The following is a 16,277-nucleotide window of genomic DNA, read 5'->3' as shown; positions in this document are numbered from 1 at the left end:
TAAGGAATTGTCTTAAGGACAATATGTGAATACCTGAACAATTCTGGAGTCTGCACATAATGCAGGTCCCAGAGGCCTTAGTCTCCTCAGCAGAGTGAGGTTTGCCAAAACACATCATCTGCTACTGGTGGACAGACAGTAATGGTAAAAAGCAGTGGAGTCCCACTCCAGCTGTTGGACTGGAAAGTTAGGGAGCAGGAATTGTAGGAACCCCACTTAGCCTTTAGCCACTCCCTGTTGGACTGCTGGCTGATGCCAATGATTGTCATCCAGAAAAAAATCCATAGCAGTGTATTACTCAGTTTGTGTTAATGAGCCTTGAATAATCAAAATTTTCAAGTTAATTTGGCTGTCTCCATCTCTGGGCTTGTACCACAGCATCCTACCTCTACAGAACTGAAATACAGTCTTGTCCAGTGTTATCCATGGGCTTTCCAGCTTGTTTTGTAAAGACATCAACAGTGGGGCAGGAGAGAAAACTCTGTGACTCCTGTTTAGATAGTGCTGCATCCCTAAATTATGGCCATCAGGTCCATATGCAGATTAGTAAACACAGAGATCAATGACTGCTCTCTGGAGCTGAGGACAAGGGCCCAGTGCAGCCCACGCTTGCCTGGCCAAACTCCCCTTTCTAGGACAGCAGAAGAGCTGCCTCCAAATTTCCTGTTGGGAATGACCTGGGACACACAGCATTTAATTATGCCTCCTTTTTCTAACAAACCTCTTGGATCAAAATCTCCTTTCATAATGGTGTAAGCTGATACCATAGAGCATGACCACAGGAAACAATGAATAAAGCCTTGTTCTCCTGTGACACAAGCAAGTTTGTCTTCTTCAGGAAAAATATTTTTATTTCATTTTGATTTCTTCTCTTTTTTTTTTTTTTCAGTTTTGCAATTAGCAAAAAACATTAGCATTATTAAAATGCAATGCACAGAATGCTCTCAAATGAGTGATGACTGGTTGTATCATCCAACATCTTGCCCTTGCTTTGTTACATGACAGCATAAATCAGCGAAATCACTATATAAAACCAGTGTGAGATCAGAATCGAGTCTGGGCATGGTGAGCATCATTAAAGGGGGAAGGATTTTTAAAAAGTCTTCCTTCCCATCATATCACACAACATCATTTGCCAAAGAACATGCCACGCTGCCTTCAGGCATATGATTAATGCCAATGCAGTTGCAATAAAGCTTACAAAGCACAGCCCGGGTCTCCCTGGAGAGTTAACAACAACAACGAGCAAAGCCTAAATGATGCTGTTTTTCATTTTTTCAGTCACCAGAGACTTCCAGCCTTTTCCTCATTTCTGAGCGTTAATCTTTATTTCTTTCCAGAGTAATGATGTTTCTCAGCAGTGCATAATCTTATCAGCTGGCTACATCCACAAGACATGGAGTGTTGATATCAGCTGTCTCGTTGAAAGGATTTTGCCTTGAAGCGCCACTTCCATTTCCCTTTTTTCAATTTGCTTACTCTCTTATTTGCATCCTGTTGTACAATTTCTTGTGGTCTGGGTTTTCTCTGCGTTTTCGCTGGGGCTAAGGGCTTTGTTTCAGAGTTATCTAAGGTGTTCTGTGTGTCTTTTATGCACAGCACTAGGTGTAAGTCACTTTGTGACTAATCAGGGTTAAAACCAGCTGGAACATTAGTTTCAATACTGAGAGGAGCAACAGTGAGCCTAAATGTATATTGAAACATGGCCTAGATTCAAATACTTTAACAGCAGCAGAATTCCCAGGACCCAAATTCTCAGTGCAGTGGTTGGATGTGGATGTAACTGCAGTGTCTCTGAAGTCTGAAGGACAAGAAGTAAAAAAAAGTCTTTTCCCTCTGCATCTTTGGAGGGTGTGTAAGGGCATGCTTTCTTTGAGTCAATGAAATATGTTTCATTAACCATTGACTAAATCACGTGTGGCTATTCTTGTTTTTTCCCCATTTTTAAGCATGCTTATGACAAAACTCTCATGGCCTTGCAAGAAGTGATTCTTACAAAGGCTTCTAATAAAAATCTCCAAGCTGCTGTTTCCTGGTGAGCCCTGCATATGCACTAGAGACCAGTAGGGAACCAGGCACTTAAATCTTTGGTGGTGCAGCTCCATGGAAATTAATACAAATTCAGTATGTTTTGTACTGTCAGCAAGATCTGACTTGATGCAAGACACCAAAAGTGCAGGGAAGCTTAATGTGTTAGGGCATTAATTGAGCATGTGCAGGTGGTGAGACAAATATCCTTGTTTCACAGGATACATGAATTTTAAAGGAGCCAGTGAACTGCTGTTTTTTACAGCACTATCCACTGTCCATCCCTGGAGGCAGAAAACAAGATGTGATGAGCCAAAAGTCTGATCTGGGGTGACAGATCCATCTTTACCATGGGAAAAACAGACACTTCACTATGAAATGACATCATCTTTAATAGCGTGGGATCTGTCACCAGCAGCTGTAAACAGAAACTGATTTACAAGTCAAACAGCCTCCTTAGCCAGCAAGACTTGATTCAAATTTGCAACCCTAGACCATTTTAGAAGAGATCTTATAGTACCCTGACTTTGTGCCCCTCCTTTACTTAAGTTACCCAGCAAAGAACTTCTGCAGAGTCAGCATATGTGTCTTTCTCACCAGGAGATTTCTACTCTAAAATAAGTTACTCAGGAAAATGTCCCTGATACTGGGGTCTTTAAAATTAAGGATCACAAGGTGGGGGCCAGTCCTTCAGTACCCAAGGCTCCTGCTCATTGCAAGCTGTGCCATATGTAGGACTCTAGCATGACCCTGTAACACGTGGTGACAAATTTTGAACCGTGAGCACACACAGGCTTGAGTTCCAGCAGTGGAAGTCTGTGCTGTGGACTCCAGCTTCACACCTCCCTGGGAGCACAGTTTGTACATTCAGTGTCCCTGTGACACAGCCTGTCCCCTGCTGCAGGGCTCTGCTGTCACGCTGTGCTGACGTGGTCTGCCAGCCCCTGGTGTCCCTCCTGTACAGTCACAAAGGGAGACACTGACAGGGATGCTACCTTGCAATGACAAGAACTGCCCCATAAATTATCCTAAGAGTTATCCTGAACATCACCCTACAAGCCAGCCTGCCCCCAAGAGGCCACCAAGGGCTACTGGCCCTTTGAAAGCTGTCTGATGTATCCCCCACTGCGATGCCCCATGCACCGCTATCTCACAGAGCATTGAGGGTGATGCTCAAGACAAATGCGTTACAGCATCTCTCTGAGAATGTGCTAGTGTGCAGATATGAGAAAATTGTCATCATAAGACAAGTTGCCAATTGTATCAATGTTTTATTTTACTGGAGCCTTCCAGCTGAGCAATTGTAGTGCTGTAGGAGTGGCTTTATTTATCTTAGCTTAAGTCCCTCTAAATTTGACATGAGAAAAACCAGGTCTTCTCATATTAAAATAGGTCTTCTCATATTAAAATAGCTTACATTACTAGACTGCCATAAACTTACATCTGAAATTATAGCAAATATATTTACATTAAAGGAAGACCCCAAAATCAAATATTTTTAGAGACTCTTCCCACTAAGAGGCTTATTAAATAAACCCTAAGGAAAACCAGCAGGCAGACGACCCTTTACAGAAGATTGTTACTGATGATCTCTACTGGGTAGGAGGATGCAAGTGGAGAGCTTGAGCAGTGCTGGCGCTGCAGTTGAATTTTGAAATACTGCCACCTCATGTCAGTTTAGCAAGAAGCTACAGCCCAGGCCAGCTTCCCAGCGCTGTCCCCCTGCTGTTCGCCTGGCAGCATACAGCAGAGCAGCCTCGCTCCCAGGGGCACTGTTGTCCACGGTATTGCTGTTATTTTTTAATTGAAAATTCACTTTGTGTTCTTAATGCCAGGGGCAGCATCAGCTTATGCTCACTTTAGGAGGTATAATTCTCTCTTCACCTTGTGTAGTCACCTGCTTGGTCCACTCTTCAGGCTCTCTGAGACAGCCTGGCACCTGCAATCCTGCAAATGTGACGTGCAAGGAGCGCAGTGAGCCTTGAAGTGCTCCTGTGGCTCCTGTGAGTAGTCAGTGGGGACAACTCCTTTGGCTGCCTGGCTCATTCCCTGCCCTGGGGACTGCAGCCATACCTGAGTGCCAACTGATTGTGCATAACCAGAAAGTGTCTTGTGGGATACAGGAGCAGAGAAATCCATCCAAAGAGAAATGGGCTAAGTGTAGGTAAATGAAACCTGCAGGAGCCATGAGACAATTCTGGGGAGCTGCACAGCACACAGAAAAGTTGGCAGACTAGGATGTAATTTAAAAAAAAAACAACCTCGGGCTCTGTCCCAGACCTAACATCCCCAGCTAGGCAACAAATCCAGAATAAAAGCGTACATAAACAGCCTTGGAAGTTTTGTCAACAGCCTGAAGGTGGGCATTTAAGAGAAAGCAGCATCTTAATGCTGAATAGAGGTGTTTAAAATCTGCCTTAAATTAGGGAGATGCTTATACAATCCTCAGATCAGGTGTTGGACAGCCTCATCTCCTGGAAGGCTGCATTTTCCAGTCCCCATGGATGGAACTCCCTCACTCTCAGACGGATGGAGACTCCTTCATCAACAGTAAGTGTGGTTGAAGGTGATTCTCTGCTGTCTTTTTGACGGTAGATTTTCAGAAAAAGCTGAACAAGAGCAAAACCCTAACTTCCAGAATGGTGGCTTGCAGATACTCCTGTTTGAAATCCTGTCTGCATATATGTTTAAGCGTAGTTAATACTTTGCCTGGACAAACAGGTTTCCCTGCTGCGAGGAGACAGGCCTCCTGAGCAGGTGTGTAGAAGTTCCTTTTGCACAGTGGAAACATCTGGTAGTACGTGTATTAATTAAACCAGAAACTGAGCTGGGAGGAGAGGAAGGAGACAAGGATAGGAAGGAAGTAAAGGCAGCAATTAGGCCCAGAGAGCTGTTACTGAAGTGGGAGGAGAGGGGATGAAACTGTTTGTTTGGATTGTTACAAAGAAGAGAAAATAGAAGCCATGGCAGAAGGGGAGAGACAATACCTACAGATGAGTTCAAGTAGTCTGTGTACCAGTTTTGAGATGGAAAAAGCTCACATCAGACCATAACTTCTCTATTAACTCATTGTGGTGCCACCCTATTTTCAAAGACAGGAGAGGAGTGATAATCCCAGCTTCAAGGCGAGCCCTGGTGGTCTGTAGGCTGTGCATACACATGCACATGCACCATGCACACACAAGGACACAACAAGCACACACAGGCACACCCTGTGATGAAAAATGTTCAGAATTGCATGCAGCACCTCGAGGAACCAAGGCATTACAGGCTCAGCTGTGAAAATAAACCTGTGCAGCCTGCACTGGTATTGAAAATCTATACCCAGCAGTCACTTGGTAGCCACCAGCCCTTGCCACTGCACACCAAGCAGAGGTGCTGTGTATTTACTTCTTCAATTGCAATGCTGCTCACCTTTGTTGTGTATCTACTATTGCATATATCCTCTCCACCTTATTGTGTAACAGTTCATTTTGGGCAACACTTCCTAAACATTCTGTAAAATATCTTTCTCTTTCCTACTACAAAACATTTGCAAATTTCTTAAGTTTCTAGATCAAAGCTATTGGAGTTAGTCCAGGAAAAGCATGGCTTTTTTTTTTTAGCCAGTGTCTGTATATCAATCAGCAGGTTACCAAAGGTTTCTGAATGAAATGTTACTGCTGCTTGGGAGGACATCCATAAGTTATCAAACATTTCAGCACAGGAAGAAGGAAACAAAGAGTGACTCAAATCCAATCCAAGATTTCTCGGTTTTAGTAAGAGAGAACCAACTTTCTTCATGACTTTGCCAAAACCCCTGATTGAAGGGACATGGAAACACACATTGTAGCTTAATGTGAGCTGTCCCTGAAGTCCATGAAGACATCCTTGTAAGGTGTTTGTGGTCTTTGGCTTGGACACAAAACCCATATGAAGTACTGATCGGAAAAAAAGACTGTGCAGAACTCAATAGAGAAATTAAACCCTACCAGGGCACGATAATAGGTCAATCCAGCTAAATTGGGTGCAAAGTTCCCCAAAGTGTAGGTGGAAGGGAAGTTTTTTATTCTTTGAGAAAAAAACTCTGAAAACTTTGGGGCCAGGTCCAACTTACCTCAACATTTGTGAGACATTTGTGGTTAGGATTCTGTCTCACATTCATCCTAAGCAGAAGTAAAGGGAGTACTGAGAGAAAGAGTCCTTTCAATAGTCTAGTCAGTGGTGCTGAGCACAAGTTAAAGCAAACTGCAAATTTGAACCAGATACTACATTTTGTGTTCAAGTTTGAAATTAAATTACTCCCATGCGAAGTTTTAGCATCCAGGTCTTCCAAATGTGAAATAAACTACATTAACTGAGCCAAGAAATTCTAAAGAAGACACCCTTCTCATGCCAGGCAGGTACTGATGATAGGAGAAACTGGTTGCATAGGACAGGTTTGCTTCGTACTCTCTGCAACTAATAGAATAAAGGTCTAGGCATAGCAGCAGTTGAGGTAATGACAGAGGTAAAAGTCCCAAAGCTGTAGTTGAAGAATATCTTTCTCTTTTCATGCTAGGACTAAGTTAGCCTTATAGAAACCAAGCTGGAACTTGTTGGAGGCTCCATCTACGGCCCAGACCAAAATGCTTCTCCCCTATCTGGTTCATAGGAGTTCAGATAAGGATCTCCTGTTTCTGTCCTTAAGCCTAGAGCTGACTGCTGTAAGTCTCATTAAATGTGCAACATGCTCAAGAACTTGTCCAGGGCAGAATGTTGCCATAGGGTAAAATCTGAGTATAAGAGCTCCAAACATCCAGGGCAGAGGAAAGCAGGCTTTGTGATGAGGCATCCCTGAAAGCAATAATAAAAAGGTAATCTATCTTCCTTCCTTCCTTCCTTCGCCACTTCTTTCCTTCCTTCCTTCCTTCCTTCCTTCCTTCCTTCCTTCCTTCCTTCCTTCCTTCCTTCCTTCCTTCCTTCCTTCCTTCCTTCCTTCCTTCCTTCCTTCCTTCCTTCCTTCCTTCCCATAAAATAAAGGAACAAATGGTATCTGCAGTGCTGACAGAACTTGCTGTTTGCCAAGGCTGAGGTATAGCCATTGGCTGTTTATCTAATCTAGATAAATAAGCAGATATCAGAGTAAAGGTCAATGAAGTATTTGTCCTCTCCCTAAATTACACAAGAGTGTGTCCTCATGCAGATCAACATACTTACCCTGGCTTGTGTCTTAGCTCATTCCTTTCATCCCAGAAGTGAACATTCCTGCTTTTGACACATAGGGTAGTGAACAAAGTTCGAGTGGAGCTGCACAGAGGGAGAGCTCCCTAATGTTGTCACAGGAAAAGGGCTGCTGGCCAAAACAATGGTATCAGGAGCATGTGTGCATATTCAGAAAGTACATTTTACAAATTCATGGATTTATATTCAGAGAATGTCAGAAAACAAATGCAGAAAACCCTTTCACAGAGTTCACCCATATATGTGGCCCAGCATACTCCAGGACGAGGGAGAGGACTGCGAGGGAGGAAATTTATGTGACTAAAAGAGCTTTTTTTTTTTCAGTGTGTGGCCATACTGAATACAAAAGGCATGAGTAAGAGGCATGGGAGAGCATGAAGAAATCCCTTTGGAGCAGTCAGAGGTCGAACCCTGTTTCCTTGGACACGTGCACTCTAGTGAACGTGTGTGTGGATGTGGTCCACTGGCTCTGCATTGGCCAGGACAAATGTGGCTGGACACAAATGCCAATGTGTCCCTCACACCTCTTTGAGAGAATCCTCCTGGGCTACCACAGTGCATTGTTCTGTTTCTTCCTCACATCACAGGGAAGTTTTCCATGGAAATCTCTACATTGAACAGGACATGGAAAAAATTATTCTTTGTTTTCATCTGAAAAGTGCCACTGTACCCTGAGGCCTGACTTGCAGCTGGAGCTTTGCATGCAAAGCATCACACCACATGGAACAAATACCCATTCTGGCTTTTGGTGTCACTCTCTACCTCTGAGGAAGAGTCACTACCAGACAGTCATGTTCCCCCTGTCAAGATGAGAGTCCTCAGGAAGGCTCAGGACTCCAGCACAAGCTCTGCTCCAGGACATGTGTTTGTGACCCCATATTCTGGCTTTGCCTCTTCTCTGTTCAGCATCTATGACTTCCTAGGCCCTCTTCAAAAAAAAAAAAAAAAAAAAAAAAAAAAAAATCTTTTTCTTGCCTCTCTGACTTTACACAGTGAATTTCCACCTGCAGCTGGCTCCATTCCTTGTATTACATCACTAGAAGGTGGAATAATACAAGGACAGCCTATCTTAATATGGTGCAAAGACATTTGGAACAGTAATATTTTCCAAACATCCTCCACTCATGTTTAGGAGCTCCAAGCCTCGGAAAGCCAGATGCTCAGGTGTAAAATTCATGCACAAGGCTGGTGCAGTGAATTAAAATCAGTGCAGGAAAGAATCAGGACTCTTATTACAATGAATGAGAGAATGCTGAACACAGTGGCTGAAATCTTCAACCATTTGTGCTCCTGAAACCTCACTGGAGATCCTGGGTCAAAATAGAGAAAAATGATAACTTACAGCATACCTAACATGTCCACGTCCTCCCCCAGCACATACCTGTCATTTACATTTGTTGTGGACTTTACTCAGACAACTTGTTTTTCCTTGCAAGATACTATGATGTTTTCTGTTTCTTTGCATGAGAAATAAGAATACACACAACAACAGAAATGTCAGATAGGAGTGAATAGAAACAAAAATAGACTTCATTAAGAATTATTATGTACTCACAGCAAGAAGTTATCACAGACCAATAACTTCAGCTAGGGTGAAAAATGGTAGAGCAGTTACACAGTGCCAGCTGAACAGATGCAGTTGTTCTAAGAACCAAAATCTGCAAGCCACACCAGAGCTGTTACAATAACACCTTCTAACGAGGAAGAGTCTTCTCCCCTAAGAAAGAAGATGAGAAAACACTTGCTACTTTTTTCTGTAAAAGACTCTGCTACAGAAACACCCACATTTTAGAGGTGTGCTGGTAGCCTCAAGCCAGCAGGATCTGCAGGTGTCAGGGAATGTCTATGGTGGATGCACTAAGGTGCTGTGTTCTTCCTGGAGGTGGGATGCTCGGCATGTGCTGTGGTCAAGAAAATACGACTTCCGCCAGAAAACAACTTTGTAAAGTGAGAGACTTGCCCTTTCTGCCTATCTAACCCACACTCAGACTTTGGAACAGTTATCTGTCAAAAGCCACAGGGCTTCCTTCCCTGCTTTGCTGCAAATGACCCATCCTTTGCCCCAAGTATCTGCTTGGATTATTCAGATCCCTCACAGTGCTCCAGAGTGCCCGGTATCCCAAAGCTGGCCCCCTGCAATACCTCTTGCAGGCTCATGTGAGAACAAGTCGACACTCAGTCCCCAAAGAGGAAGGCTGTGCTCCTGGGCTGTCAAGAACACATCTCTCATACAGCGGAGTAGAAAATAACCCACTAGAAAATCACAGCCTTTTCTTTCACCAAGTAACACATCCCACTACAGCTGATTCAAGACAATTGCTGAGTTTTTTGTGGAAGGTGTTTTTATGTCCAGCGCTGTGGCAGCTGCCACTTCTTTTCTTTTTCCAAGTCTGAATTCTGGTTGCCAGGCAAGGTGTGAGGGACCCTAGAGGAGCAGGTTTCATGTGCTTTCCCACAGCCTCACTTCTGAGGAATTACTAACATTGACTAAATACAAACTTTGTGACTTTCACAGATACATATCCTGTATACGCTTTCACAAAGGCTAGAAAAATTTGCTACTAGGATTTTCACGACTTTCTCTTAATTAGTAAAATTGCATGAAATAAGAGGTAGATTGTAGTTCAAGGTTTTTCTCCACTTGCACATGAAGAAGTTATTCATTAGGTACAATCAAAAATATCTTTACATTTCCTAAGTTCCCATAAACCTTTCAGAAAGCAAGACCCAGCAGATTTGTGAAAGACATTCTGTTTAGGACACTTATATTTAACAAGAGATTGAGGTAGCAGCATTTTTGTCCTTAATAAATGTGATCTCATCAGACACTTTGCAGTTCATTGGGATGCTAACGAGGGATTACTAAGTAGATAATATACTTACGATTTTTCTACTTGAAAAATGAAGTGTTGTTTGAAGAGATATATAATTATATACATCCACACAGGGAGTTCTGTATGGTTTGTACATAGACAAGGCAAGCCTGTCCTTTAAAAGCAGCTTCTTGCCATAAGTGAGGCATTGTTAGAACAAAAGTTTGGGAGCATTTTTAGGGGTATTTGAGGAACTTTTCTTTAGGGGTAATAAAGATAACAATAATGATTCCTGATTACAACTATAGGGGCCAGATGTCTGAAACTACTGGAAGACCAGTGTAAATTACTTGCTTTCTATGAACCTTATTTTTCAGAAGGATGGATCAAATTAATCATATTATTCAAACAGCAGTGAGGAAACCAATGACTGCAAGCACAGGGTATTGAACAAGGGAGAATGAGATAATTAATTGCAGTTGCTATAATCTGACTTGAGCACACCTGCTAAACCCAAGAAGCCAAAGCAATATTTATTTTGACACATTTTTGTGGGAGAATGCTTGGAAAGCTAAGGATTTGTAACGTTATCTGTTTATGTAGTTTGAAGTATGAAATGTCCACAAATGATTGAATTTCACTGAGCTGTTAATACGTACATGTATTAAATTAAGGCTATTAAAAGCAAGCCTTATGGATGCAGTTTCCAGTGTTAATGAATTGAAATAGTATCAGTTGGAGAATGCCCCTCTCAGAAGCTGCCTCAGGCAGCCTAGCCCCTACACACTGTGATTTATAGCCACTTGGCCTGGAGGTGTGGAAATTTTGAAGAGTGAATTACTGCTGCAAACTTATACTTCAGCAGTGAAATTAGACTATAATTTTATACAATTTGTTAGGAATGAAATAAAGAAATAATATTCTTTTAATGATGTGGGTTTAGAATGTTGTAAGGAGTTGCAAGTTGAAGCCCAAAGGATTTCTGTGATGATTACTTGAAGCAATCAGTGGGTAGCCTAAGTTTGTTTAATTTCATTGAATCGTAGAATAGCTTGGGTTGGAAGGGACTTTTGAATATCATCTAGTCCAACTGCCTTGTTCAATGGTTGCTGTGAAGATCAAAGTCAGCAAGGGGGGAAAAAAAGAATCTAGACTTTGGAATGTACGTGTTCAGCATGAGCTGGGGCAAGGGAGGGGCTTCCTACATTTTGCCAAATACAAAGAACATTAAGAGCATTAAGAGCCTACACATTGTGAAACACTTGAAAGAGCCTGAAACAGGAAAAAGATCCTCATTATTGAAAAACCTGAGGGGCAGGTTTTCTTTTAACCCTACAAAAGGTTTGAGGCAAAACCACCAAGACATCCAGTAGGTGCTCTTTGAACAAAACTCTCATTTTAGATTGGTTTTGAGTTATACAATCCACTTATTTTAAAATATTTTAGATAGGAGAACCTGTTATATAAATTTCTGTTTAAGAAGAACCTTTCCTGAAAATTATTCAGCAAAGTTTTATGTGTAAAATAAGTCAGCCACAAAAGACAAACTTATAATGGATTCAGTTTAAAATGCACCATCTGAATAATGAAAGGGGATTAGAATAATTATTCAGCCAAATATAAATGAACAGAGAAATAAATCACTTACTTAGTCGATAATAGCTAAGATAATATAATAAAGTTTTACAACTTAAGAATGAAAGATCACTTTCTAATTTTATTACTTATTTGAATAATTTAAAATATAATTATACTCACACAGTTTTATTATTTACCATGTTGTTGCAGCTCATAATTTAAGAATTATTTGCATTTTTTCAGCCCCTCTACTTTATACAAACACGATTCTTGCAGTTGGGACAAGAGGACCCTGTCTGTGACATTCTGGAGTTTCTACTTGTTCATGAGATGCTAATATTTTTGCATAATCATCCATTTATGGTCATTTTGAAAGCAGCATATTTAAGAACAAGGACTAATTCAATGCCTCTCTTTTCAGTGAATAGCAGGAAGATACAAGCATTGCTCTCCAACTTGAATTTTACGTAAATGTACTGGGTTTAGAGGGGCAACAGAAAGACAAGCTGTGCAAACCAATAATAAGAAGATTTAATCAGAAAAGTTCTGGTCAATGGTGTGTGACATATCCCCCCAAAAAAGCTGGCAAGGAAAAAGACCCAAGTAAAGGTACCATTGGCATACTTGTTTAAAATACAACAAAGCCCAACAGCCCAACCTTTCTGTTGAACAGAAAGGTTCAACAAGTACTATAAGTTTTCACCAAAATTTTTAGTAACCCCTAAGGATATTGTGGCTGCAGAAGTTATGATTTAAACTGGAATAGTAACAACAGGTTGAGTAGAAATACTTTATTAACAGAAATTAATAGTGACACACCACTAGAAAATCTGATTACTATTACAGGACCGAAGTTGTTACCAACAGGATCAAACACTGAAGATTTACTAAAATTTAATTCCAAAGAAAGGCTGGCTATCAGTGTGTAATCTTAGTATCAGCCCAGCCAGTATTCTTCCAATCCTGAAGGAATATTCTAATGTTTCAGAAATACAGGTTGGTAATATTTAGAGTTGAGACATTCACCTAATCTCAGTGAATTTTAATGCAAAGTGTGCAGGTATATTACTCATAAAAGTCAAAATAAACCATTTTCCTGGCTAAGAAGGAAAATAAATACATGCTGGTCTTGTAAGTTTACTAGAATTCCTTTTGGTTAATCACAAAGACAAGATAATATGAAAATATGGTCATGATTTATATTTTGTTCAAACCATTTGTAGAGCGACAAGACATTAATCACCTTGACTGATGTTAACTTGAAAGGGGCAGTGTAAAATCTAGAAAGCAGGGCCTAAACAACATATTTAGAAGCAGTACACCCCCCTAAATGATGACACTTCTGAACTGCTCAGCACTGCCTGGCTGTGTTGGAATAGCCCAGGCAAACAACCACTTTGCTGATAGCAACGATATCAAGAACTCTATATTTACATTGTAATGAATCCTCAAGGTTCCTCTAATAATTTTCCAATGATGAATCAGAAATGAAGCTGGCAAAGGCAAGAGGTGTTAATTGGTTGGGTTTTTAATCTGAGGAGGATCCAGTGCAATTTTTGCTAATGTCTCCAACAGAGAACACTTCAGTATCCTGGCTCTGGACTTCTGCCTGATTTGTGTCTGGAATTTTTAAAGTACCTACAAATTGTTTATTCAGATGCAGGACCTTTTCCTATCACTATGAACCACGAGCATCCTTTCAGTTATCCTGTGAGATCACAACTGGAAGTCCAGACTAAGAACCTAAACCTTGTTAGAAGCCTTTTGATACAATTTTAGCATTGACAGGCTATAGGCAAATCTCCCAAAATCTCCTTTTACAATATCAGACGGAGTGACATTTTAACTACTACCAACGAAAATATTCTGAGCCCTTCTGCAGAGGAAAGGTACCCAATTGTGCACAAGATGCAGAAGATGAAAGAACACAGCATAAATCCTCCCAGCTGTGGAGATTTCTCCCATGAGAAACAATTCAGGCTTGTATTATGTACCCTTATCCCATCATGCAGACTATCTTCTTATATGTCTGCCGCAGAAACGACCTAGGAGATCATCCAAAACAACTTTGCATTGGTCTCTAAAGGAGGGATTGACACTAGTCTTCTGTGTTAATCAATGTGAATCTCCTTGATGACAAGGTGCTTAAACACTGCTGTAAAAGACACATTACAAAATATGGAGTCAGGTATGCCGGATCAATTGTAGCTTTTGCACAACTAACCCTTGTCACCGCTTCAGGAAATAAATCCACTGGTACATTTATAGGATTTCCATTAAGTCCTACACTGTTTACATTAGCTTTATATTTAAGGACCTTATGCAGACCTAAATCTGATTTCTGGAACTGAGAGAGGGATTCTAAGTCTCAGCAGCAGTAAAATTTAATCCTGAGCCAAAACATTATTCAAAGTCAGTGATATGTAGAGCATGGGCATCCCCCCAACAGCAAATTGATGTCAGAAAATTATCCTCTTTGATCTCCCAGAAGAAGCTGACCTACCTTGCTTCTGTTACTTTGAATTGTTTTAATTGATTTTGTCCATCTAGACACTGTTGAAAGCAACACACAGAGCTTTCATGGCCTAATAGATAGAAGCCTGCAAATACATATTTGTGTAGCTTTAAAGGATGATGGTGTTCTGTAGACAATTGCAATTGGTATTTTCAGGTGTGAATAAAATTTTGTTCCATTCCATTTCTTTCTCACTTTACTTTCCAGCACAAAAAACCTCTTCCGTTCTTTTGCTTATGGACGAGAACATCTATATTCTCAGGCAATAATTCATCCACACAACAAAGAGTTCCATTTGTGCTTTGAACTCCACATGATTTTCTCCTTTTGTGTTTTAAAGTCATTGTTTTCCTATTGCTATGGACTGACAGTGGCATCATCTTCTTTGGAAAGGCCCAAGAGCTTTTACTGGCAAATGATACCTGTCCCTTAAAAGGAGAAGGCCTGTGAGAGTTTTCAAGCTGCCTACTGCAGGGCAATTCATGTATCAGGGGAAAGTGTGGTTAGGAATGGAAAGACATTATTCAGATAGGTGTGGTAGCTCTTTGAGGAGTCACTTGGTCATCTCTGGTTACAGAGGTCAGGTACCAAACACCATATCTGGCACAGCAGCAGCAGCACCAGCAAAGAGGATCCAACTGTTCTGGGCTCACTGCTGTCCTGACAGATGGGCACATGTGCAAGTATCCAAGTAGATGTAGGCAGGTATCTGTTTTGGGATGCCTTAATGGGAATCTGCTCTGAATTTCTTTGCCCCTGACTGAACAAAGGCACTATCCCTGATCCCACATGGTGTACAGCTGCAGAAAAGCTATAAGTTCAATTCTGGACTCTGAGTCTTCCGCTTATATCTGCTTCCAGGATAATTAGATTTCCAGAGTGATCCAAAGGGACCTTAATACAAAAGAATCAGGCTTAAACACATGATTTTAAGCAGAAGGAGGTACTGCAGAATATACCTGCCCTCATGGCTGAGAAAGGCATTTGCTCTTGTTGTGGTTTAGTCCCAGCCAAACACCAAGCACCACACAGCCACTCATTCATTCCCCAACCAGTGAGACTGGGGAGAGAACAGGAAGGGGAAAAGCTGGAAAACTCATGGGTTGAGATAAAGGCAGTTGAATAGGGAAAGCAGAAAGTATAAAAGTCCACAAGCAAAACAAAACAACAAATTAAGTCCCTGTTTCTCATGGGCAGGCAGGTGTTCAGCCATCCCCAGGACAGCAGGGCCCCAGCGCACATAACAGTTACGTGGGAAGGCAAATGCTATCAAATCAAATGTCCCCCCACCTTCCTCTTCTTCCCCTCATTTTATATACTGAGTAGGATGTCATATGGCCTGGAATATCACTTTGGGTATTTGGGGTCACCTGTCCTGGACCTGTCTCCTCCCAGCCTCTCAGGCACCCCCCAACTCCCTCACCAGCATTGCAGCACAAAAAGTAGAAAACTTGGCCCTGCTCAGCAATAACAAAAACATCTCCATATTATCAACCCTGTGTTCAGCACAAATCCAAAACACAGCCACTGTGAAGAAAATTAACTCTACTCCAGCAAAAACTAGTACAGCCCTTCTGGGGCACTTGTAAGAGCAAGAGTAATTTGTGAGGAGCTGGTGCCTCTGATGTACCCATTTACAGGCATTGCTGTAGATAAAACGCACTTGAAAGACTACAGGGAACAAAAACATTGAGCTGACTTTGAAAGAGAAACACAGTAAGGGTCCAGTCTCAAGACAGACTTACAAATTCTGTAACATCTGCTGAAGAACATATCTGCCTCATTTGTCTTCAAACTCAGCTCTAACGGGTGATAACAGATCTGTGTGGGTTTTGTGTGACAGCGACAACCTGGAAGCTAGATAAGATCATAAAACACATTTTATATAAGCCATCAATAGCAATATTCAGCCACTAGCACTGTAGGCTGGTGGAAATCCATGCCCATTCATTTCAATCAACATGGCAGAACTTCTTTTTTAAAAAAACAAGAAATAGAGGAAGTTTCTTCATAAGCCACAAGTATTTTCAAATGTCTCTTTTCATAAAAATGCTATAGAAAAGAATAGCTACAAGGCAAAACTAGCTACAAGGTTATCTACAAGTGAAAGTGAACCAGGCAGAAACACAGTTATAAGAAAT

The sequence above is a fragment of the Haemorhous mexicanus genome, chromosome 3, assembly GCF_027477595.1.
Source record: "Haemorhous mexicanus isolate bHaeMex1 chromosome 3, bHaeMex1.pri, whole genome shotgun sequence".
In the NCBI taxonomy this organism is placed as follows: domain Eukaryota; kingdom Metazoa; phylum Chordata; class Aves; order Passeriformes; family Fringillidae; genus Haemorhous; species Haemorhous mexicanus.
This window is presented reverse-complemented; position numbering follows the sequence as displayed.